Source organism: Amblyomma maculatum, chromosome 1, assembly GCF_055883805.1.
Source record: "Amblyomma maculatum isolate TAMU_Amacu chromosome 1, ASM5588380v1, whole genome shotgun sequence".
Taxonomy (NCBI): domain Eukaryota; kingdom Metazoa; phylum Arthropoda; class Arachnida; order Ixodida; family Ixodidae; genus Amblyomma; species Amblyomma maculatum.
The window spans coordinates 285,978,737-285,999,729 of NC_139344.1; the positions used below are offsets into that span (position 1 = coordinate 285,978,737).

General features: G+C 46.7%; 1 long non-coding RNA gene across 1 annotated transcript; it reads right to left on the minus strand.

Moving 5' to 3' along the window:
• Positions 1 to 770: 770 nt before the first annotated feature.
• Positions 771 to 1,894, minus strand: LOC146206739 (uncharacterized). Its single transcript, XR_014703281.1, has 3 exons — positions 1,595 to 1,894; positions 1,295 to 1,477; positions 771 to 1,153 (listed from the first exon to the last, which is right to left on the minus strand). It is a non-coding gene; the product is annotated as an uncharacterized LOC146206739 (long non-coding RNA).
• Between the last annotated feature and the right edge of the window lie 19,099 nt (positions 1,895 to 20,993).

Here is a 20,993-nt window from a genome sequence, read left to right on the forward strand (position 1 = left end):
AGAAAATACTTTTCGACCAGAGGGTCGACCTTGGTGTTCAATATTTCAAAATATTCTACATGAGCATAGCATTTGCAAAGCACTTACTTTCGGTGCTTTCAGTGTCATGGCATACAGAGTAGTCTCATTGACACTGAATCAGTGATGGCCAAGAAGAGATATTCAAATCTTCGGCAATCTTACCAGTTCAACCTCTATTGCACCAGTACTCGCTGCTCATCCTTGCTGGCAACAAAACTTGTTGCTTTAGTTTTATTCTTTTTGTACAAAGGGTGTGGCCTGTGACTGGAACAACCTTTCCTAAAAAAATTTCAGGCTGGTAAGCCAGTTATCGATGCACTCAGAGTAGCACAAGCTGCCTTGGGCTTTTCATTGACGTTTTCTAAAGCCGAAGAATCGATACAGTGGTAGGAAGGCTGGTAAACTGTTCTGCAAGGTTTCGAGCTTTCTTCAGCTTAATTTTTGGCTGGTTGGAGGAGCATGATGCTATGATGAATGCTGATGCTCTATCCTAACTACTTATGTCTGGTTAGTCATTCTCTTCGTGGTTTACCTCAGTTGCTTCAGTACCTGGTTTGAAAGCACTGGGCATTTCTGCTACAGATGTACAAAATATCCACGTGAAAAAAATCAACTGGTCCTAGCTGGTCCCAGTTCAACGTGGTTATGGAATAAATTCCCAGTTGGCAGTTGGTCCAATTTGGGACTATCTGCCAGCTGGCCCCAACTGGGAATTATTCCATAACCCAGTTGAACTAGTCCCAGCTGGGACCAGTTATAGGGTCTCCCAGTGGGTTTTGTGCCAGTGTGTATATGGAAAATGCGCGGCACATGTCAGAACAGAGCAAAACAGTGCAAACTTCACAACGGACAGAGAAGGGCAGACGAGACACAGGCGCTGACTAACAACTGAAGGTTTATTGTTCTGACACCTCAGAAGGTGCAAAAAATGCAGTCAGTGACATTGAACATAGCTTGCACACTGGTAGCAATATAGAAGACTCCAAAAACATTTCAGTACCGACGGAGTACACATTTCAAGAACAGTAGCTTCTTCAGTCCCGTATTTTTTTTTTTTTTTCAAATCTTTTGAATCACGAACAGCATCGCCATTCCGTCCACACCTTTCAAACAGCCTTTCGGTAGAACACGACTGAAATATAAAACCAGCAGAAATATGTTACACCAGAAGTTTAGCTCAATCATCTCGTGAAGCGAACATTTAAATTAAAAAGATTAAGTCCAGCATATCACATGCACAATAAGCCGACTTTTAGAGCAGCCTAACCATCACCTATAGTGAGCTTGCATGAAGCGATGCATGCTGGGTAATCCGCCATGGTGGTGTCGTTGGCAGCAGACGACGCAGCACGGCACTGCCACACAGCCTCGTCTACATGGTCGCGTAGTGCGCGCAGACGATGCTGGCGCGATCGGACAGGCCTACTTCGGGTTCTTCACGATTCCAACAATTCGTCTGCATGAGGGCGAGAAGGCAAGTGATTCCTCTAGCGACGCCGACGCGAATGGCTCGCACGGGCCAACACACGTGCGAGAACGACAGCAATATCCGGGCAAGTAAAAAACTACATACTTGCGAACTAGAAATCATGAATACCGGTGATGTCGACGGGCGGCCAGGTCCAGGCGCATGGTGCAGTCAGTCGTTGTCGCGTAGCTTGAACAGGACCGCGTCACACTGCACTTGCATGTCATGGCGCGACCGATTTTTCGGGCACAGCGTCGACGCGTACGTTCCTCAGGAATCTGCTAACAATTGCACGCACGATCGATAGCGTGTGGAATGTCAGACGATTAACATAAAGATGTCATGGAATGAGCTTTGTCAAATCATCCGAGCACCACTCACTGAGGGCGGCTTAGCGCAGCACTCGTTTGCAGCTTATCAGCCTCGTCGGCGGATAGGACATTGCCATGCTCAAGATAGTATGATAGGCCAATTGATAGCCTTCCATGGGATTGAGCACACGCTACAGTGAGTGAACCGACACCATCTCGGCGCGTTCGGCCGCTGCCAGTACACAGGTGCGCTTCTCAGTAAATAAACACGGTGCCATTCCGTGCTGTAGCAGACGACACGAAGCACCTCCTCCAAGCCCCTTGCGCCACTTTGCTTCTATGCGCGGCCGCGCCGGATGCGCTGACGCTCCGAGAAGCGCGGCCATAAAATCCCTTGATAATTTGAAAGTAGCGACACTCTCCTCCGCGCCGCGCTTTCCTCCTCGATTCTCCTCGCGCGGCGGCGGCGAGCGCTGCGCACGACACGCTTTTTCTCCTTGGCGCCCGCCGGCCGGCCGCAGCAGTGAGTGAAGCGCGAGCTTTTGGGCCAGGTCTGCGCTTCAGGAGTGCACAAAATTTTTGAAAAATTGCGAGAAAAGCATTGAGAATGCCGAAAGTAACGTTCATGGATTCATTGGTTTCTTCTGAGAACTGTTTGAATGGGGAATACTGATAAACAAAGCTTTCAGGCGAGTTCTGTGCTGCAGACACTTTTTAAGTCACATGATAAGGTGTTTTACTTTGTGCACCTAATCTAGTACTGCCTCTGACTTTGTGTTTGTTTTTTAGAGTGAAATCTGTCACCGCGGTAAAACTTCGGAAAACGATCCAGGCTGGTGCTTTGAACTTCAAGATCAGAGACTGTCAAAGCAGCAAGCTATCTGTCTAAGCATAGTATATGTCATGTGATGAACAATGAGATTGGATTATTGGTTAATTGTACATTTATTTTGATCAATTACTGGGCCAAATTAATTGATATTTAGTAAATTGCAATTAAAATTAAATTTTAGCTGCAACATCGAACCATATACCGTTGAAAAGCTTAGGCCAAGTGTAATGGCACTGTGCTAGTTAGCGATCCGCAATAATTTGCGGTAATTTTATATAAAACAAAACAGCCAAGGAACAGGTTTGCCATGGCTGTCTTGATATGATGCTGATGGAGCAATTACATAATTTTATGAGTACGCGGCCACTCACTGACTTCGCGTGTGGTTAAAAGACGGCAGGGTACACTGGGAGAAGTGGTGGGCCCTGTTGCCGACCCACTGAAGTTCTGGGGCAAGCATGCTGTGGCCTCATGCGCGATGTAAAAGAGCGTAATTTCATTGAACGCAATAATAAAAAAGGGGGCACATAAGTTCAATGTGCAAAAATGAGAAAGCATATAACTGCCAATTAACTATCGCTATCCTATCTATCACTATATCTACTAATGACGTCAAGTGACCTATCATAACTGTCACTATTCGCAACAAACACTATCACCTCACTATCCGGGCCGATTACTATCATTTACTATTAATATCCGCAACAGTCACCATCATTAGCTATCACTATTCATAACCATCACTATTTAATCTGATGCCGTCCCATGACCTATTAATATACTTCAATTTTAGTTTACTTACGTTGTCAGTCATATCTCTATTACCTCATAATATCTGACGAGACAACTATACATTGACTTTTAATTCTTATACTTTCTTATTTTCTCATAAATGGAGGTGGGAAAAGAGCAAGCCACAGAAATAGCTGACTACTATCAGCGCAAGACTCATGTCTCTCGGGGAGGCTTCCATTGCTTCAGGACAGGTCGGTGAGAGAAAATTGATGGAACTGCGTTGGGCCTCAGGTTTTTTTTTTCAAGTTCGTGTAATATTGGCGGCTCAAACCGGTCTTCAGTGAAATGTAGCTAGAACATAAAGCGACGAGTTAATCACTCAGGCTAGGTGAAAAAAAAATCTTGCATACAGTTGAAATAAGTAATATGTTACAGTGCTAAGAATTGTTGCTCGCAAAATGTTCCCCTATTTTTACATCATAACTATTATCATTATTGATTGTTTAAGTTTCGTAAATACAGAAAATTGATTCTGGCTGATTTGACATCGATGGGAAAACGTTTCTCGCAGTAAATGAATACGCGGAATCGCGGTTTTAGAGCTCGAGCTTTCAAAGCGAAGGTAACCTGCCAACGCCTAGTAGTCGTGGCCAAAGTGAAGCGTGTGTGATCATGTGCGCACCTCCTGCACATTGGCCGTATCCCTGATAAAACGAACGCATACTTTTTAACCCACGCGTGCGTCGAAGCATGGCAAGACACATTCAAAAACTGAAAAAAAAAAATGCCGTACGACCTAACTAGTGCAGATTACCCGCAATACCTCGGGTTTACTTGCCAAAGAGTTTTTCAGGGCCAGCATTCATTGCTCCTGAGTAACCGACGCAGACTACAAGTACAAGCTGGAAGGACTAGCTCCTCTACAAGCCCCAATTTTGATTTTTAGTGAAGGAGGCCAGGGATCCTAGCATAATCGCGACAAATTCAATCGAGAGACTACTTTTGCAGTTATCACTGACAGCAAAAAGCAGATTATAGTGCCGTATTTCTGACTACAGAAGTCGACAGCGTGTGAAATGATGGAGCCTTGGAGCCTCCCAGAATATTCAGCATGCTGCAGAGGACAACCTTATTTTTATACAATGAACATGTCGCCGCCGCAAAAATATTGAGGAGCAAGCAGGAATAGAAAACGCAGCGTCAGGTGACGCGTTATTACGGGAAGTGAGAAAGGCGCATTACGTCGCAAACAACCCTGTTCTTTCTATGAATAAACTTATTTCGACTAATCTTTTGAATCCATTGATTCTTGCGCAAGCCGTCACGCTTGCCTTGAGGTATCATGAATACCGCATAACCATCTTCAGGCCGCTTGCTGCAGTTGTACGTGCAACAGCACGTCATAGAGCTTGCACGCTGCAATAAAAGCACAGCTCGCAATATTCGCTCGCCGAGAATAGGAGAAAAATGGCGCGAAGGAAAAAGAAAACGCCGGACGCGCGTTGGTTTCCAAGGGCAACGGCAGGGAGACCAATCGCCGCTCAGGAAATCGGGCGGAGAGCCGGCCTTCAGCGAAGGGGCGCGCAAGGGACGAGGAGGTAGCGTGGCAGCGGCAAAGTTCAATCATTGGAGTAACTTTCAAAGTATCAAGGGGTTTTACGCGGCCACGCTTCGCGGTGTTCGCACCACCCTGTACATGTAACTCAGCCTCAAAGCAAAGGAATTGGTGCTTGAACTGCACATCAGAATAATGACGCGGTAGAGGGAAGAAAGTTGTGGATGATGCTGTGGACACATGAATCGCAAGTCAATACGGCACTCTTGATTTGGCAAACTCGAGCCAACAAGAGTGAATAACGCCAACGGCTTTAAGCATAGCAAGGTGCACGCGACGACGTCGAATACCAGGATCACCGCATCGCTCTTGGCCGCGCTCATCTTCATGGGGACGACTCTCGAGATGTGCTCCGGAAAGCAGCGACATGAATCTCGAACGTCATGAAAACAGCTGCGCGATTGCAACCTTTTTCAGAGAAATCTTGTCTGCGTCTTCTGTAGCTTACATGACCGTGTGCTCCCGTTTAACTACAGAACACTGTTAACGAACAAATAAAACAATTTTTCTGGTTACAGAACGCGACAGATATAAAGAACATAAATAGGTACCTCAATATATACCGTACAGTTACGGTCACTCTTCGGGCTGCTCTATTGATAGATATCCTTCGCCATGTGATGACATCCAAAGGGTCGTCTTCCTCTAGCCTAGAGAACAACTGATGAACTATTTCAACTTCACAGCAATAGTTTGTGAACAATAAGCGCTAACTCGAGTTTCTTCAAATAAAAACGTTTATGCACCACATATACCAAATCGATACGCCGCGACGTGCGCATAGGCACTGCAAGCATAGTGCCTCTGAGAACAGTGCCTGCAGTGTCGCGCCTGTCTCCATAGTATTGAAATTGGCACGGCTAAAGCCCCTCTATCTGGAAAGTAGCGAAACTCTCCTCCCTTCGGCTGCTTTCTTCCTCAGTTCTCCTCTGATTTCACTCTCCCACCGGCGGGAGCGCTGCGCACGGCACGCTGAACCTGCCTGCGCTCGAGGGACGCCGCGGAAGGGTCAATGATAGTGAATGGCGGGGGCTTTTTGTGCTGCCTTTTAAAGCGTTCTTTTAAATCTGCTTTGCACAGGTAACTACTAATCGATTTGAAAATGTTATGTTTGGTTTTAGCGGCACATATTGTTCGCAATAACAAAGAAGGAAGGAGAAGACACGCTCAAAACGGCAAGAAATGTTTGCACTCAGCATCGCGCTCGGGTACTCTGAAGCATCAAGAACGGGAAATAATCTGAGCAGGCAATTATGGTGTCATCTGTGTTGGGTGACAGATAGATGACCCTGAATGAGAGCCAATGGCCCCTTCAGAAATCTTCTGCATCTTTGCGCGCGAGCGGCAAACCGGCAAATTCTAACATCGATCACTTCTGGCTAACCTATAAGCAAAAGCGTCGATTGTTGTATGCTTTCATTTTCAAATCACATCTGTAAGAAAACGATGAAGCAGTGTTCCTACAGCTGCTAATCAGAGGCAGTGTAGGTGAAAAAAGTGGCTTTTATTTCTTCGCAAAATCAATTGATAAGCAAAGTGACTTATGCAAAATAGGGTCTTATTTTATTGGCACAATACTGGTTTGCTTTAAAGGTCGTAAGATGTGGCGCATACAAAATACACAGTTCCAAATACAGAGGAAATGTAGCGATAAACACTGTTGCACATTGGAACCAAGTAGCATCTTTGATTTACTGACACATCACTGGTCGCTTTACAAGGGTCCTAAGACTGGCGCAGCACATTAATTGAAAACACACATTTTCAAATAAAAATAAATGCACAGAAAATCACTGCTAGACAATTGGAAGATGCTGATATGAAAACGAAGTGCAAGCAAATAATTTTCGTAGAAACATTTTTCACACACGCTGCAATCCAATTTTAATTTCGATGATTATAAGCTTCAGATATGCACGAGAATATCTTTAAAAAATGCAAGCAGTTACCAGAAATTTTGAACAATTTACAAATTCATTCAGGCGACAGGCAAAATATTAATTGTATGCAGATTTTTAAACCACAACTTTCACAAATTTTTCAAATTAATAAAACATGAAATTACGAATGCATACTGTCACCGAATCTGAGCTGCAGCGACCCGCATGCCTACGCTTTTGCTACCGCATTTACTACTAGTCACGAGATATTTTAGAGGCTTCATCTCGGACAAAAATCTGTATCCGTACTTTCACGAAAACACTCACAATCTCTTATACAACATCGTGGCAGGCTCGGAAGCAAGATACCAATGAAATGCTATCTTTTATTTTTATCCGGGTCTGCAGTTGTGCAGTGCTGATTGAATTTTTGAGGAGACCCTCTCTGTTACTGCGGAAAAAGTTCTCAGCAATTTTTACAGTTTCGATTACGGCTGGCGATGGGTTCGTCAGTGACATGTGACTTGACTGAAGATAAAGCGCACGGGAAGACACACACAAGAGAAGAAGACACAGGATAGCGCGTGTCCTGTGTCTTCTTCTCTTGTGTGTGTCTTCCCGTGCGCTTTATCTTCAGTCAAGTTACAATGCACCATCTAGCCCAACTTCAAGTTTTGTGAAGTGACATGTGAGACTGTGAAAAGCTCTTCAACTCAATTAACCTTGCCGGTGACGTGTTGGTAATCAGCGAAGCGCGGCAGTCGTTCTGTTCTATGTTCTGTTCTACTTGAATACTGAAACGCGCAGCAGCACTGCATCGCGTGCACGAAACTGCAGGCGCGCAAGCCACAGGAACGGTACGACGAGGCAGTTTAATGGCGGCAGCGAGAAAATAAAAAACAAGTAAAACAAGATTTTGCTCGCGCTGATGACGTATGGTGACGTGTTGATCACACGGGGCCCGAGAGCCAACTACAAACCAGAAAAGCCGCCCTCGCTCTCTCTTTGGAGAGGGGAGCGTAGAGGAGCGAGGAGGAAAGCGCCAAGAGAGGGAAACGGCGGCAAAGATCTTACAATTTCGCTACTTTCCAGAGATAGAGGGGTTTTAGGCACGGCCGGTGAAAAGCGCGCTCTACCTCGAGACCGGCCGTGAAATTGGCGGTCTTTTTCGCTGAGGGATTGTGGTGGCGCTAGCATTACGCCCTGGATCCAACCTACCGTCACCACTTTCAGCACCTGTGTGTATGCAGGCGAGCTTTTGCATTCGTAGCCTTTTTTTATTTTATGTTGGTTTGAAACACCTTCAAGACCATTAAAATTCACGGAAGCTGCCTGCAAACGGCTGCTCCGCGGGCGCGAGGAGCGTCTGCTAGCATGGCCTTCAGAACTCGGAGGCAACGGCGCTACGCCGATTGGCCGCACGCTGCGCTGCCGTCGAATACTGGAGGAGAAAAGCTGGCCGTCTGCTTCGCTGCGTGGCGTAGGAGTGAGGCGCATTGCAGCGAGTTCGAGCGCTAACGTTGGAAAAAAGGAAAAAGCGACGAATTCGGCTGGTAGTCGTGTTGGGGAAAATGTTTTTGCAGATCCTCAATGCGCAATCACGTGACACATGGGTGACGTAGCCTACACGTCACGTACGCGTATCTCGGCAGTTTTTTTTTTTTTCCCCTGGTAAAGGTGGAATCACATGACGGACCGAATTGCGAAGCGATCGGTCACGTGACCTCTGATCCGCGGTCCGCCCGTCCGTGGCGAGCATTCACACGGTGGGAGAGAACAGCAGACAACAGATCGCACTTACTCTTTCTCCCAGAGCACTGCGCGAGAGGAGAGCCTTGTGCTGGCGTGCTGTGTTGTCGAGGGTAGCCTACTATGGACGCGGGTGCGGCGACCTGCAACATGGAGGAAGGAAAGAACTTAGGAGAGGCCCTGACGTCCTTATTTTTGAAGCCAGCACGGCCGCGCCGCGACCGGACGCCGCAACGTCTCTCCTTTACCCTCCGCATTTTCTTCCTCCGCGACGCTCACGTACCTAGGGCCCTTAATAACGCTGTTGCTAGTGGCCCGAATTTTCATAGCAACAGCGTCGCCGTTGCTAATGGCCCGACTTGGCTAACCTTAAATTTTGAAGTCACTTCCGCCACACATTCTCCAATGCATTGGGAATGGCAAGGGCCTCTCCTAGGTTGTTTGCTTCCTCCATGACCTGCAACTACTGCTGCTGGGCCTTTTTGCCAAAGTATTGTTGTGGTGACTGTCTCGCTTGATGTGGTATGCTACGCTGCATTTCTCTGCAGTGCAAGCGATCGCGCTTACTCTATGAGAGCTGCATGAACATGCTGCTTTTAACCCTTGGAAGGCGACCATTCGTACATGCTGCCCCTATGCTCCCGGTACGTGCGAAATGCCAAACGCTTGAGGAAAGCGATGAATACATTCAAGCGACTGTTCTGTGCAGCCACAACCCTTACAAAAATGCATGTAGGGTTTCTATAGAAATTCGAAAGCGTTGTGTCAATACACGCTGTTGAAAGTCTGTTGATAATCGGCAACATCTTGGATGATGCAGTGTTGACCTCTTGTTGAGCGCTTATGAAATAGTGGCCCATGTGTTTCTTAAGAGCGCTTTTGGAATTCGCGCAACTGAAATTCTGTTGATTTCAGGCTCAAATGCTTCAGAAACTCTGCAAGTGACGCTTTTTGATTTTCTGCTACCTTTCCACTCCTGAACAACAGAAAATAGTACACGACCATCGGTTTGCCAGGAGCAGACACGGGGTGATTTTCATTAATGCAAAAGTAGTACAGTACATCTCCTAGCTGCGATAAGTCACCACATTCTATGTTCTGCCCGACCAATCAACAATCCTGTCTGATCAGTGCTGGTTAATGATAAGCATAGTGAGGCATAAAAGAACAAAACAGATCTTTTAAGCCCCATTATACTTACTCACTCATTAACCTACACTAAACTGACTAAATTGTTGATTGGTCGAGCAGAACATAGAATGTGTTGACTGACCGCAGCAAGGATATGTGCTGTGCTACTTTTGCATTAATGTAAACCACCTCGTGCCTGCTCCTGGCTAACCGTTGATCACGCAGCATTTTCTGTTAATCCGCAGCGGAAAGGGAACACAGAATAAAAAATGCGCGTTAATGAGAAAGAAAAAATATGCATCTTTGGTGAACCCATAACATGAGCTGGGCTGTTTATTTGCTTTATTTCAATTCATGTGCAAGGTATGACGCCAGGCTGTTCTTTGCGTAAAACGCTGATACGTCCGGGAACTCCTCGCATGTGATGCTGAAATAAACAATATAAATCATAATTAAGTTGCGGCATATACTAACCTAAAAATAGAGCAAAGGCATTTGTGCGCTGCTCCACGTCATAGCTCAAGAAATGTCTTGTCTAAAATGAGTTGTCACTGTCTTTCACTGCTTAGACGGCATCGACCGCCGCCTCCACAGCTCGGTAGCACTACCACATCGTTCATTTCTCCCTGATAAACAATATATGCTGCCGTCAAAAATCCTATTGTGAATATAAATAGCAAAGTGCAAGTCACAAGCATTACTACCCAGAAAACTTGAAGCAAAATTACCAACTATAGGCACTAAAATGAGTGGAAACAAAAACAAACACTGCAAAAATGGTGGAGCTGCACAGATTCAATAATCCACAATGTGTGACAGAGGCATATTATGATCTCGATAATGTGTCCGTCTCAGCGCGAGTAGCGTATTGAAAGAGTACAGCACTGTGCCGAACAATCCGCCAAAACGGTCACCGGCTAAAAAAAAAGAAAGAAAATGTCGCCATTCCAGCTGGCGTTCCATCGGCCCCAGCGTCCGCGTAGAGACAAGCCTCGTTCTCTCTCTCTCTCCCCCTCCTTTTTTTTCCGATGAGGCTGGTTTGCCTGCTAGAAATATTTACATGCGTGCTTCACCTCGTAGCACACACTGTACAAGACTGGCACAAACACGAATAGGAAAAAGTAAAACACTCACCAAAGTGCAGACGCTCCCTCCGCCCGCGCCGGCTTTTCGCCCAGAATCCAAAACGCCTGCGACTGTTGAACTTCTTAAACACGTCCTCCTTGCGCAGAAGCTGCCACCCAAGAGCGGATTCCTCCGAAGACTTAAATGCGTACGTTCGCGCTCCAATTTGAACAAAACGATCTTCGTGATAATCACCAGCGAAAAACCTACATACGGTGCTTCGCTCACAGTGCAAGATGCGACCACGGTGGCGGGAAAACGCCAACTGAACTGGCACATCGCCGCACTCAGCGTACCCGCGTCTGCGTGCAAAGAAAACGGGGCGCAGAAGAACAGCTTCGGTGAAAAGGGGGAGCCGCCGCCCCCGCTGCGCGACTCCAGCTATGCTGCAGCCAAGGTCATCTCCGTGAAGACAAACCACGGAGAAGGCAGAGAGCAGAGACCCAGAGGGAGCAACCCCTCCCCCCCTCCCCCTTTTTCCCCCCAGCCGACAGGAAGTAACCCTCGACCCTCCGGACATGCTGGCGCCGTTCGCGGCACGGGGGAAAGATGGGTGTGGACAGTAGCAAGGCAGCGGCCGAATGCTTCTTTGAAAAGACGAGTCGCCGATAGAAGACGCGTGTAATCCTATTTTTTTTTCTTTTTATTTCATACGCGAATGTTTTTGCTATGCGTGTTAACTCTATAGTATGCGTGGGATCAATCCGTCATTATTAGAACCCCTCAATGTTTAAAGTGACTTCATTTTAGCATGGTGTCCACTTTAAGAAAGGGAGGAAAAGAAAAAAATAACACTTAAATTCTCCAAAGACATACAGCGGTGGAGGATTCCAATGCAGACTGCACCTCATTTTGCGGCAAAAGCTACGGGCAAAAATACCTAGGCTTGGGCAGAATGTCAGACCCTGTAGCATATATATAGTGAACTTTGCAACTGGTTTAAAAAAGCTCTGTCCTGCCCTACATGGTAGGTTCAATCTAGGATCCTGTTTGTTAGTATGATGACTCACTGAACTTGTTTTATGATAAATATAAAATATGTCCTACCACTAAAGTTACCTTCTGCGACATACAGAAGCTGATTCATTACGGATTCTGATTGACATTCAACGATGTATTTGCATTATTAGTGGAGGCTTTGCCATCATGAAGTTTTTAGGGCATATTTTCACTGTGTTGCGAAGCTTGAGCTAAGTGTGCACCGTTAATATGTACTTTTATATAACATGAACGAGCACGCAACTGCATGCTGCTCTTATATTTCCCTTGCAGAATGTGGCCAATAGTTGGTTACAAGTGAGACCAAAAATTCATAACGAAATTGTCACATCATGTTCATATCATTTGTGCCTAAAACTACTTAAAAACATGGGTCAGCATGAACAGTACACGCTAATTGTTCGTGAACGTTGAAAACTGACAACAAAAAGCACATAGAAAAAATAGCACAAAAAGTCTATTGGGTAGAACACAATGAAAATTCTGTTGGCCCTGTAAAGATTGCACTCAGCTGGGGTTGAATGTCTATCGAAATTCAATAAATTCAAAAGGCGGTAAATAGCCCAACAATAGAGTTTCAAAACTCATTTTTGTAAGGGAAAACTCGCGCTTTCGGTATCGCGCAGTTGCAAGAGCCTGCCACTGTAATTTATGTGAAAACCATGTACTGCGAATGAAGGCAAAAACATGGCTTCAAATTACAGGCTAGTTAAACTCCAAAATAGAAACGCCTGCCATCAGTCGTTTGAAGCCGCTCCTCGCTTTCCTCCAGCGTTTTAGTGCCATGTATGTTACATTGTCTATGCTTGGGCACCGGGAGCATAGCTGGAAAGCGTTCCGCGAGAGAAATAAATAAAAAAAAAAATGTCTTGTCCGTGAAGGATCGGAATTGTGAAAAGGACTCGCGGCCTTATCGCGAATTGCTGCTCGCTGACTGAAGCGAAGAAGCGGAAATCACTGACTTAGGTAGGGCCACGTCACACCGAATCGCGAAGGCGATTCGCGATTAGTTTGTTTTTTTTTCCACGCCATGGCTCCTCCTCCCCTCCCCCATGGCTCTAAGCAGTGCTGACATGACTATGGGCAGCAGAAAACAGAATTTTCCTCCCCCGGGGGAATGAGTGAGCGCAGATTTTGTGCGTTCGCAGTCTTTTGCTTTCGTTCTTTCTTCCGGTGGTCTGGCGGGGTTAGAGCTGGTATTCGAAGACTTCGAGTCGCGAGTCTGCTTCTTCGCTATATATATATATATATATATATATATATATATATACCATGCATAAGTAAATAGACGTACTTGGTTGCTAGAGGTTACATACAAGTGAAAAATTGCTTCATGCTGTTTCCAAGTTTATTTGTAGTCGACGTTTCGGCAGGAGCCCTGCCTTTCTCAAGATTGAGGGTACATGATTCTTGTTCGTCTTCTTATAGCGTTGGCAAGAGGTGATACAAACAGAATATGGGCACATACAGGTGAACCAGCTGGACACGCACAACACACACATACACACACAGGTGCGGAGAGCAGGCTTGGCCCAAAGGGTCATCCACCCAAGGCACCGGCCGCCGGGAGTCATCTGTATACAATACACAATACAGGCAGCCGCGGAACAACCTTGAAAAAAAAAAAGAAAACAGGTGGGGGAACGTGTTTGCTGCAGATGGTGAGAAAATTATTTTTCTTGTTCTCACTAAAAGATGGGAGCGCCAAGCGTGATAAAAAAAAAAACAAAAAAAAAAAACAAAAATAAAGGCTCCACAACCAGGTGGACATTCCTGGTTAGAAGAACCTGACAGCGGCGAGTAAAGTTCGAGCAACTCGCGACGAGAGATGAACCTCAAAGAATAAGAAGAAAAAAAATAAATATGTGGGACAGTAGAATGGTGAAATACTTTGAGGTTTTCGCTAAAAGATGCGAGCGCCAAGCATGAAGAAGGTTTTTAGGAGAAGTGGGATGTGGAGGGTATGAAAGAAGCCGGGAAAAGAAAGGGGGGGGGGGGAAGAGGGGGGATGAAAAAAAAAGAGAAAAAAAAAACCGAGCAAAACTGTAAAGGGATAATGATTGATATATGTGCTTAGCATTAAACTTGCAGGGCTCGTAAGGACGACATTACCCCAATGTTTTCATTTATCCCAGTATTAATTGTCCTAAACTTATAAATAAAGTATGACTCACGCTGCTCCCGCTCCCGTGTATTATTGAATCCCCCCTGAAGAACTGTTAGTTTGACTGAGTCGAATGAGTGCTGTTTCTGGTTGATATGTTTTGAAAAAGGAAGGTTGGGCAGAGAGCGGACATGAGCACGGTGATTATTAAACAGCATTCGTAGAGGGGTAGCTGTCTGGCCAATATACTGCATGCGGCATACACCGCATTCTAGGAGATATATAACGTTTGAGGCATCGCAATCAGTTACCATCTATTCTCCACTTAAAATTTGACGCTGTGCTTGTCGCGCAGCTTGATGTCTGCATGTGCCTGCACACCTGGCATCTACTCTCCGCAAGACCGGCACCCCAACCGCGGGTTATTACCTATTTTTGAGCGGACTAGGATGTTGCGAATGTTTTTCGGTCGTTGGTAGACAACCTGGGGAGGAGTCGTGAAAATATTGGAGAGACGTTCGCTCTGTTCTAGAATGTTGAAATGTTTCTTTAGGATTTTGTTCACGTTGGGGGGGTTACTCGTGTAGGTGAGTACCAGGCTTGTTCGACGGTCTGTTTTCCTTTCGTGGACGTCCCTCCAGTATTTCCTCTCGGTTGAGTTCGTATGCCTTTTTTATGGCGGCGTCAACAATATCTGGCGGGTACCGTTGTTTAGTCAGGACTTCCCGCATACGTTTTGCGTTTCGTGCGAAGTCCTGATCTTGTTTGTTCCCAAGATCAGGACCAGGAAGATCGACCGCTGTTCCCCCTGCTACTTTCTTGGGTATTAGTGTTGCCTCTATACGAACCTCGAGAGTGTTCACCAGCGCCACCCTCAACCATAGCGGTGGACGTGGAACGTCCTGTGTTACCGTCAGCGTCACGTAGGACTGTTGCCTTCTTTCCTTCATGTATTATAACGAGCACCCTAATTTCCCCTTCCTTTATCTGCTATATATATATGCTTGAGGGCGGCGCTGGTGAACACTCTCCGGGTTCGTATACAGACAACATTAATACCCAAGAAAGTACCAGGTGGGACAGCGGCCGATGTAGCTCAGTTGGAAGAGCACCGGACGCGATATTCGGAGGTCGTGGGTTCGGTCCCCACCGTCGGTACGTTGGTTTTCCTTCTACTTTGTGTTTATCTTTCCCCTAAACAGATTACATTATTAATTTATGTGATTACCGAAGTAAAAATAAAAAAAAGACAAAGTACAATCGCCAATGCTTTCCTTGGCCTCACCGATTGGTGGCTTCTTTCGTTCATATATATATATATATATATATATATATATATATATATATATATATATATATATATATATATATATATATATATATATATATATATATATATATATCCATAAACAGATTACATTACCCATTTGTGTGATTACAGAAGTAAACATTAAAAAAAAGATAAAGTACAATCCCCAATGCTTTCCTTGGCCTCGCCGACTGTTGGCTTCTTTCCTTCATGCATTATAACGAGCACCCTCGTTTCCCCTTCATTTATCGGCTTGTAGCCTACGGGGGTCTCGGTTCTGGCAGTCTTGAAGCCATATTAGGTAGCGTTAGAGGGTTCTAGCTCAGCTTTCGCCCTCGCTCTTGATCGCGTTTTACGTGGCGCCGACGGTAACACTGGACGTTCCACGTCCACCGCTATGGTTGAGGGGGGCGCTGGTGAACACTCTCAAGGTTCGTATACAGGCAACACTAATACTCAAGAAAGTAGCAGGTGGGACAGCGGCCGATGTAGCTCAGTTGGAAGAGGGCCGGACGCGATATTCGGAGGTCGTGGGTTCGGTTCCCACCATCGGCACGTTGTTTTTCCTTCTACTTTGTGTTTAATTATCTTTCCCCTAAACATATTACATTACCAATTTATGTGATTACAGAAGTAAACATAAAAAAAAAGACAAAGTACAATCCCCAATGCTTTCCTTGGCCTCGCCGACTGTTGGTTTCTTTCCTTCATGTATTATAACGAGCACCCTCGTTTCCCCTTCATTTATCGGCTTGTAGCTTACAGGGGTCTCGGTTTTGGCTGTCTTGAAGTCATAGGTAGGGTTAGAGTAGTTAGAGCGTTCTAGCACAGCTTTCGCCCTCGCTCTTCATCACGTTCTACGTGACGCTGGCGGTAACACTGGGCGTTCCACGTCCACCGCTATGGTTGAGGGTGGCGATGGTGAATACTCTTAAGGTTCGTATGCAGGCAACATTAATACCCAAGAAAGTAGCAGGTGGGACAGCGGCCGATGTAGCTCAGTTGGAAGAGCACCGGACGCGATATTCGGAGGTCGTGGGTTCGGTTCCCACCATCGGCACGTTGTTTTTCCTTCTACTTTGTGTTTAATTATCTTTCCCCTAAACAGATTACATTACTAATTTATGTGATTACAGAAGTAAACATTAAAAAAAGACAAAGTACAATCCCCACTGCTTTCCTTGGCCTCGCCGACTGTTGGCTTCTTTCCTTCGTGCATTATAACGAGCACCCTTGTTTCCCCTTCATTAATCGGCATATATATATATATATATATATATATATATATATATATATATATATATATATATATATATATATATATATACACACACACAGTCGTGCCCCGTTAATATGGACGACCCGAATTATGGACAGTTTTTCTGGGGACGAAACCTTTTCAATGTATTTATGCCTCTTTAATATAGAAACTCGCTGTCCGGACAATAGACAGAGGAAGAATGCACGCGCCCCACTTGGGCCCATCTATTTTTTTCTCGTTAATATGGACAGTGCTTCAAAAAAAAAAAAAAGCAGGTGTCCGAACGCAAGTTGAAGAAGGGCGCGCCGCCCGTGAACCTACGTGACAGCCGATACGGCGTGATGCCTGAACGAGTCCTGTGGGGTTACCAAAGCGGCCGTGTCGCCGTTTTAAGAGAGGGGGAGCGCAAGAGCGGAGAAGAACGTACACAGCAAACCGAGGGTCAGCATAACTAAGACCCCGAAAGGGGGGAACCAGGAGATTTCTGGGTGCAGCGGAAGTGCCGCCGCAGTCGGGAAAACAGCAACATGTGGTTGCAGTAAATTCTGCTGAACGTGAACAGAGAGGCCGGTAAAAGCGTAAGAAAGAAATGACAGGAAGAAAGACAAGTGCCTACAGTGGCTGTGGGAACTGAAGTTTTCTTTCCCAAAGCGCAATGTGTGTTCCACGAAGCCGTTAACGCTTTTCGGTGAGAGTTAAGACACACTCGCAAAGTAGAGCTGGTAGAGCGACAAAAGAAAGGCGACGTACGAACACGCAACCGGGACCGGGCGTCCCGTCCTGGACGCGCTTCTCTCTCATGCTCCTGGTTTTCGTCCCTGTTGCGCTGCCGAACTGCCAAACTATGCACACTATGCGGTCCGTATGTCGGCTTCGCTTTGAGTCAATGATGCGGCCTTGACAAGGTCTGAGCTTTTCGTAGTCGGCTAGCCGTCGTTCTAAACTGTACTTCAGCTTGCAGTGTTTGTTTTATGGGAACACATAAAAACGGCGCCAAGAAGATGGGATGTTCGATAACCCTCTGCCTAGCAGCTTGCCAACTTGACTCCCTTGCTTCCTTACAGAAACAGTACAAGGCAAAAAAAAAAAGAAAGAATCAAAAGAACGAAAAGGCAGAAAGGTTAACTAGGCAAAAAAGTGCACAGCATCAGGAGGGTGTAACCGCAACTTGAGTCCGGCTTTTGGCATGGCGGGAGTTAAACGCAAAAGAATAGAGCTTAACGCAGGCGCGAAGAAATCTGTGAATATAAGCGGCAAAAGCCATCTCAGTCAATCCAAGCTGCGAGAGACTAGTATCGACAGCTCAGCTGTTTCCTCGCCTCAGGAGAATCTCAAGCAGCTACTTAGCGGCTACTTTGCTCAGTGAAGAGGCCATTATGGAAGTGGCGGTGAGTAGAGAATCAGACGCTGATTCATCGGCCAGTGAAGAGTTCGTGCTCGAAAGTTCGACCAACACAAAGCCCAACATCACGGGTGTCATGGTGAGTGAGTCGCTTCAGACTGCACTACAGTTTTTCGAAGACAACAATGACAAGAATAATGCACTCAAAATTGGTGTTCTGTGAAATTTTGAGTCCAGTGCACACCGTTATGTACTAAAGCAGTCGTTAACTACAATTCTCTTTTCTCAAAAAAATTGTTTTTGTTTTTATTCATGACTCGTTATTATGGATGACTCGCTTTATGGACAGTTTTGGTCGGAAACAAAAGTGTACATATTACCGAGGCACGGCTATATATTGTGAGCACTGTGTGGCGCTTCATCTTCCACATGGCTGAACGTGCTGCTTCGTCTTCATCCCGCTCTCTCATAAATACCCATCGTCATCGCGGAGTGTGGTTGGCTCCAGTGTGCGACCAAGGCTTCAGGTCTCCAATAAAACCTGATCCCCTAAGGCCGACCTTCGCGTTACCTTACACGTAGTGGTGTGCCTTGATTTCCCCGCTGCTTCGTCACCTGCATCCACCTGGAGCTCCGTTCTGGCCGCTGTTTGACCCTGACCACCATCGTCATGACCCAAGAGGGCCACTCCACTGTTCTGGCTTCTACCAACTCGACCCCAGCTCCCCTTGCCACTTGGACTGTCAGTAGCCGTCAGCGCGACCCGCAGATGTTCGCTGGTCTCCGCGGCGGCGACGCTGATGACTGGCTCGACAGCTACGACCGAGCCAGTGCTTTCAACCGGTGGGACGATTCTCTTAAACTAATTAATGCGTCCTTTTATTTGACAGATGTGGCCAAAACGTGGTTCCTAAATCATGAATCGACGATTCCGGACTGGGCTACCTCTAAACAAAAGTTATGCCAGATTTTCTGCGCTCCTACTGTTCGCACGGAGTCCGCCAAGAAGAAGCTAGAAGCCCGACTTCAGCGGTCCAATGAGACCTATACCTCTTATATAGAAGATGTTCTTGCACTTTGTCGGCGCATAAATGACACCATGCCAGAGGCCGAGCGGGTTCGGCACGTCCTTAAAGGTATTGGGCCACTCGCCTTTAACGCCCTGGCTGTGCAGAACCCTACCACAATCGACGCCATCATATAATAATAATTTTATTTCACCACCACAGGTACGGACATATCGACTTGTCAACGCCTTGACGAACTACAGTCAATACGCCTGCAGCCTGATCCCACTTCCTTTGGTTTCACTGCCGACGCTGACCTCCGTGCGCTTATTGGCAGATTAATTCGTGAAGAGCTCTCGGCTCAAGGTAATTTGTGCCGCCCTGCATCTGAGCCACATCCTTCAAGTGCCGGCCTGCTTGTCAAAGAAGAGCTGGCCTCAATGACCTCTTCCCCCCCTAACACCGGTCGCTCCTACCATCTGTCATGTGCCAACGTACGCCCAGGTCACATTCTTGCCGCCTGCAGTTGGAGCGCCTACGCCACCGGCGCCTACCACTGCTCATGTCGCCGCATTGGCACCACCTGCCGCGGCGCAGACATATTACCCCACCTGGCGCTCAGCCCGCCCTGTTTGTTATTACTGCGGGTACCAAGGCCATATTTCCCGCTTGTGTCGTCGCAGGCTCCAGAATGAACGCCGTGGCTACGACTCATTTGAAGCAGACTACCCTCCTCGCTTCTCCGGCTCTAACCACCGTTCATTCCCTGATTATCCCCGACATTCATCGCCCCCGCCAGAATGTCCCGCTCCGCCTAGTGGTTACAGGCCTTCAAGACGCCGTTCTCCGCCTTTTCGCCGCTCAACCTCGCCTCTCCGCCAAGCTTATCTGACGACCCCCCTCCTATCGGATAACTGACCACTGCAGTTTAAGGAGGGAAAACTGCACTCTTCGACCACCCAAAAATCCTCAGGAACGTCCCTCGAATATTATTTTAGTTTGGGTTGAAGGTTTATCTGTTGAGGCTTTGGTTGACACGGGCGCCGCTGTTTCTGTGATACACACTGACTTGTGTTCCCGCTTGCGAAAAGTGAAAACGCCTTACGATGGACCTGAACTCCGTGGAGCTAATGGTGCAATAATTCGGCCTTTTGCTAAGTGTACTGTGCGAGTTTTTGTTGACGGTGTCCGCCACCATGTACAATTTGCTGTGATGTCACCGTGCGCTCACCCAATTATTTTAGGCTGGGATTTTCTGTCTGCCGCATCAGCCAGCATTTAGTGTCGCGTCAGGGTCATTTACATGAACGAGAGCGATCCGTCTTCTGAACTTCCCGAGCCCCGTCATCGCCTGCTTGCCGCTACTAACTCAGTGTTGCCCCCTGGATGCGAACAACTTGTCGCGCTTAGTTCTACTGACATCGATAACAAGGCTGTGCTAATCGTGCCTTCTGATCGCTTGTTCGGTTTGAGCATGGCACAGCACTTGTCGCTGCTTCGAACACTTCCCCAGAGCCCATTGTGCTGGCTAAAGGGACATGTTTTCCTTGTGCCCCGGACATTCACCCGGTGTCCCTCACCACCCTTACCACCCCCTCTTCCTCACCAGCAGCTTCTTCCGATGCCTCTCTCTGTGTTCTCTTTGGCACCATCAATCCTGACCTTTCTGCGACTCACCGCCAAGCTTTGCAGGAATTACTTCGAAAACACCAAGCCTCCTTTGATGTCACTTCTTCGACCTTGGGCCGAACTACTTCTGCACAGCACCGCATTATTAGAAGATACTTCTATTGTTAGCCGCCGCCCTCACCGTGTTTCCTTATCAGAACGTAAAGTCATAGAAGATAATGTGAAGGATATGCTCTAACGAGACATTATTCAGCCCTCAGCTAGCCCCTGGTCATCTCCGGTTGTCTTGGTTAGAAAAAAAAAAAGGAGTCCGTGCGTTTGTGCGTTGATTACCGCGCACGTAAAGTCAGTCGCAAATATGTTTACCCCATGCCACGAATTGACGACTCCCTCGGCTGTCTTCAGGGCGCCGAATATTTCTCCACTTTGGATTTTGCGTTGCGGTTACTGGCAGATTCTAGTGCACGAAGCCGAC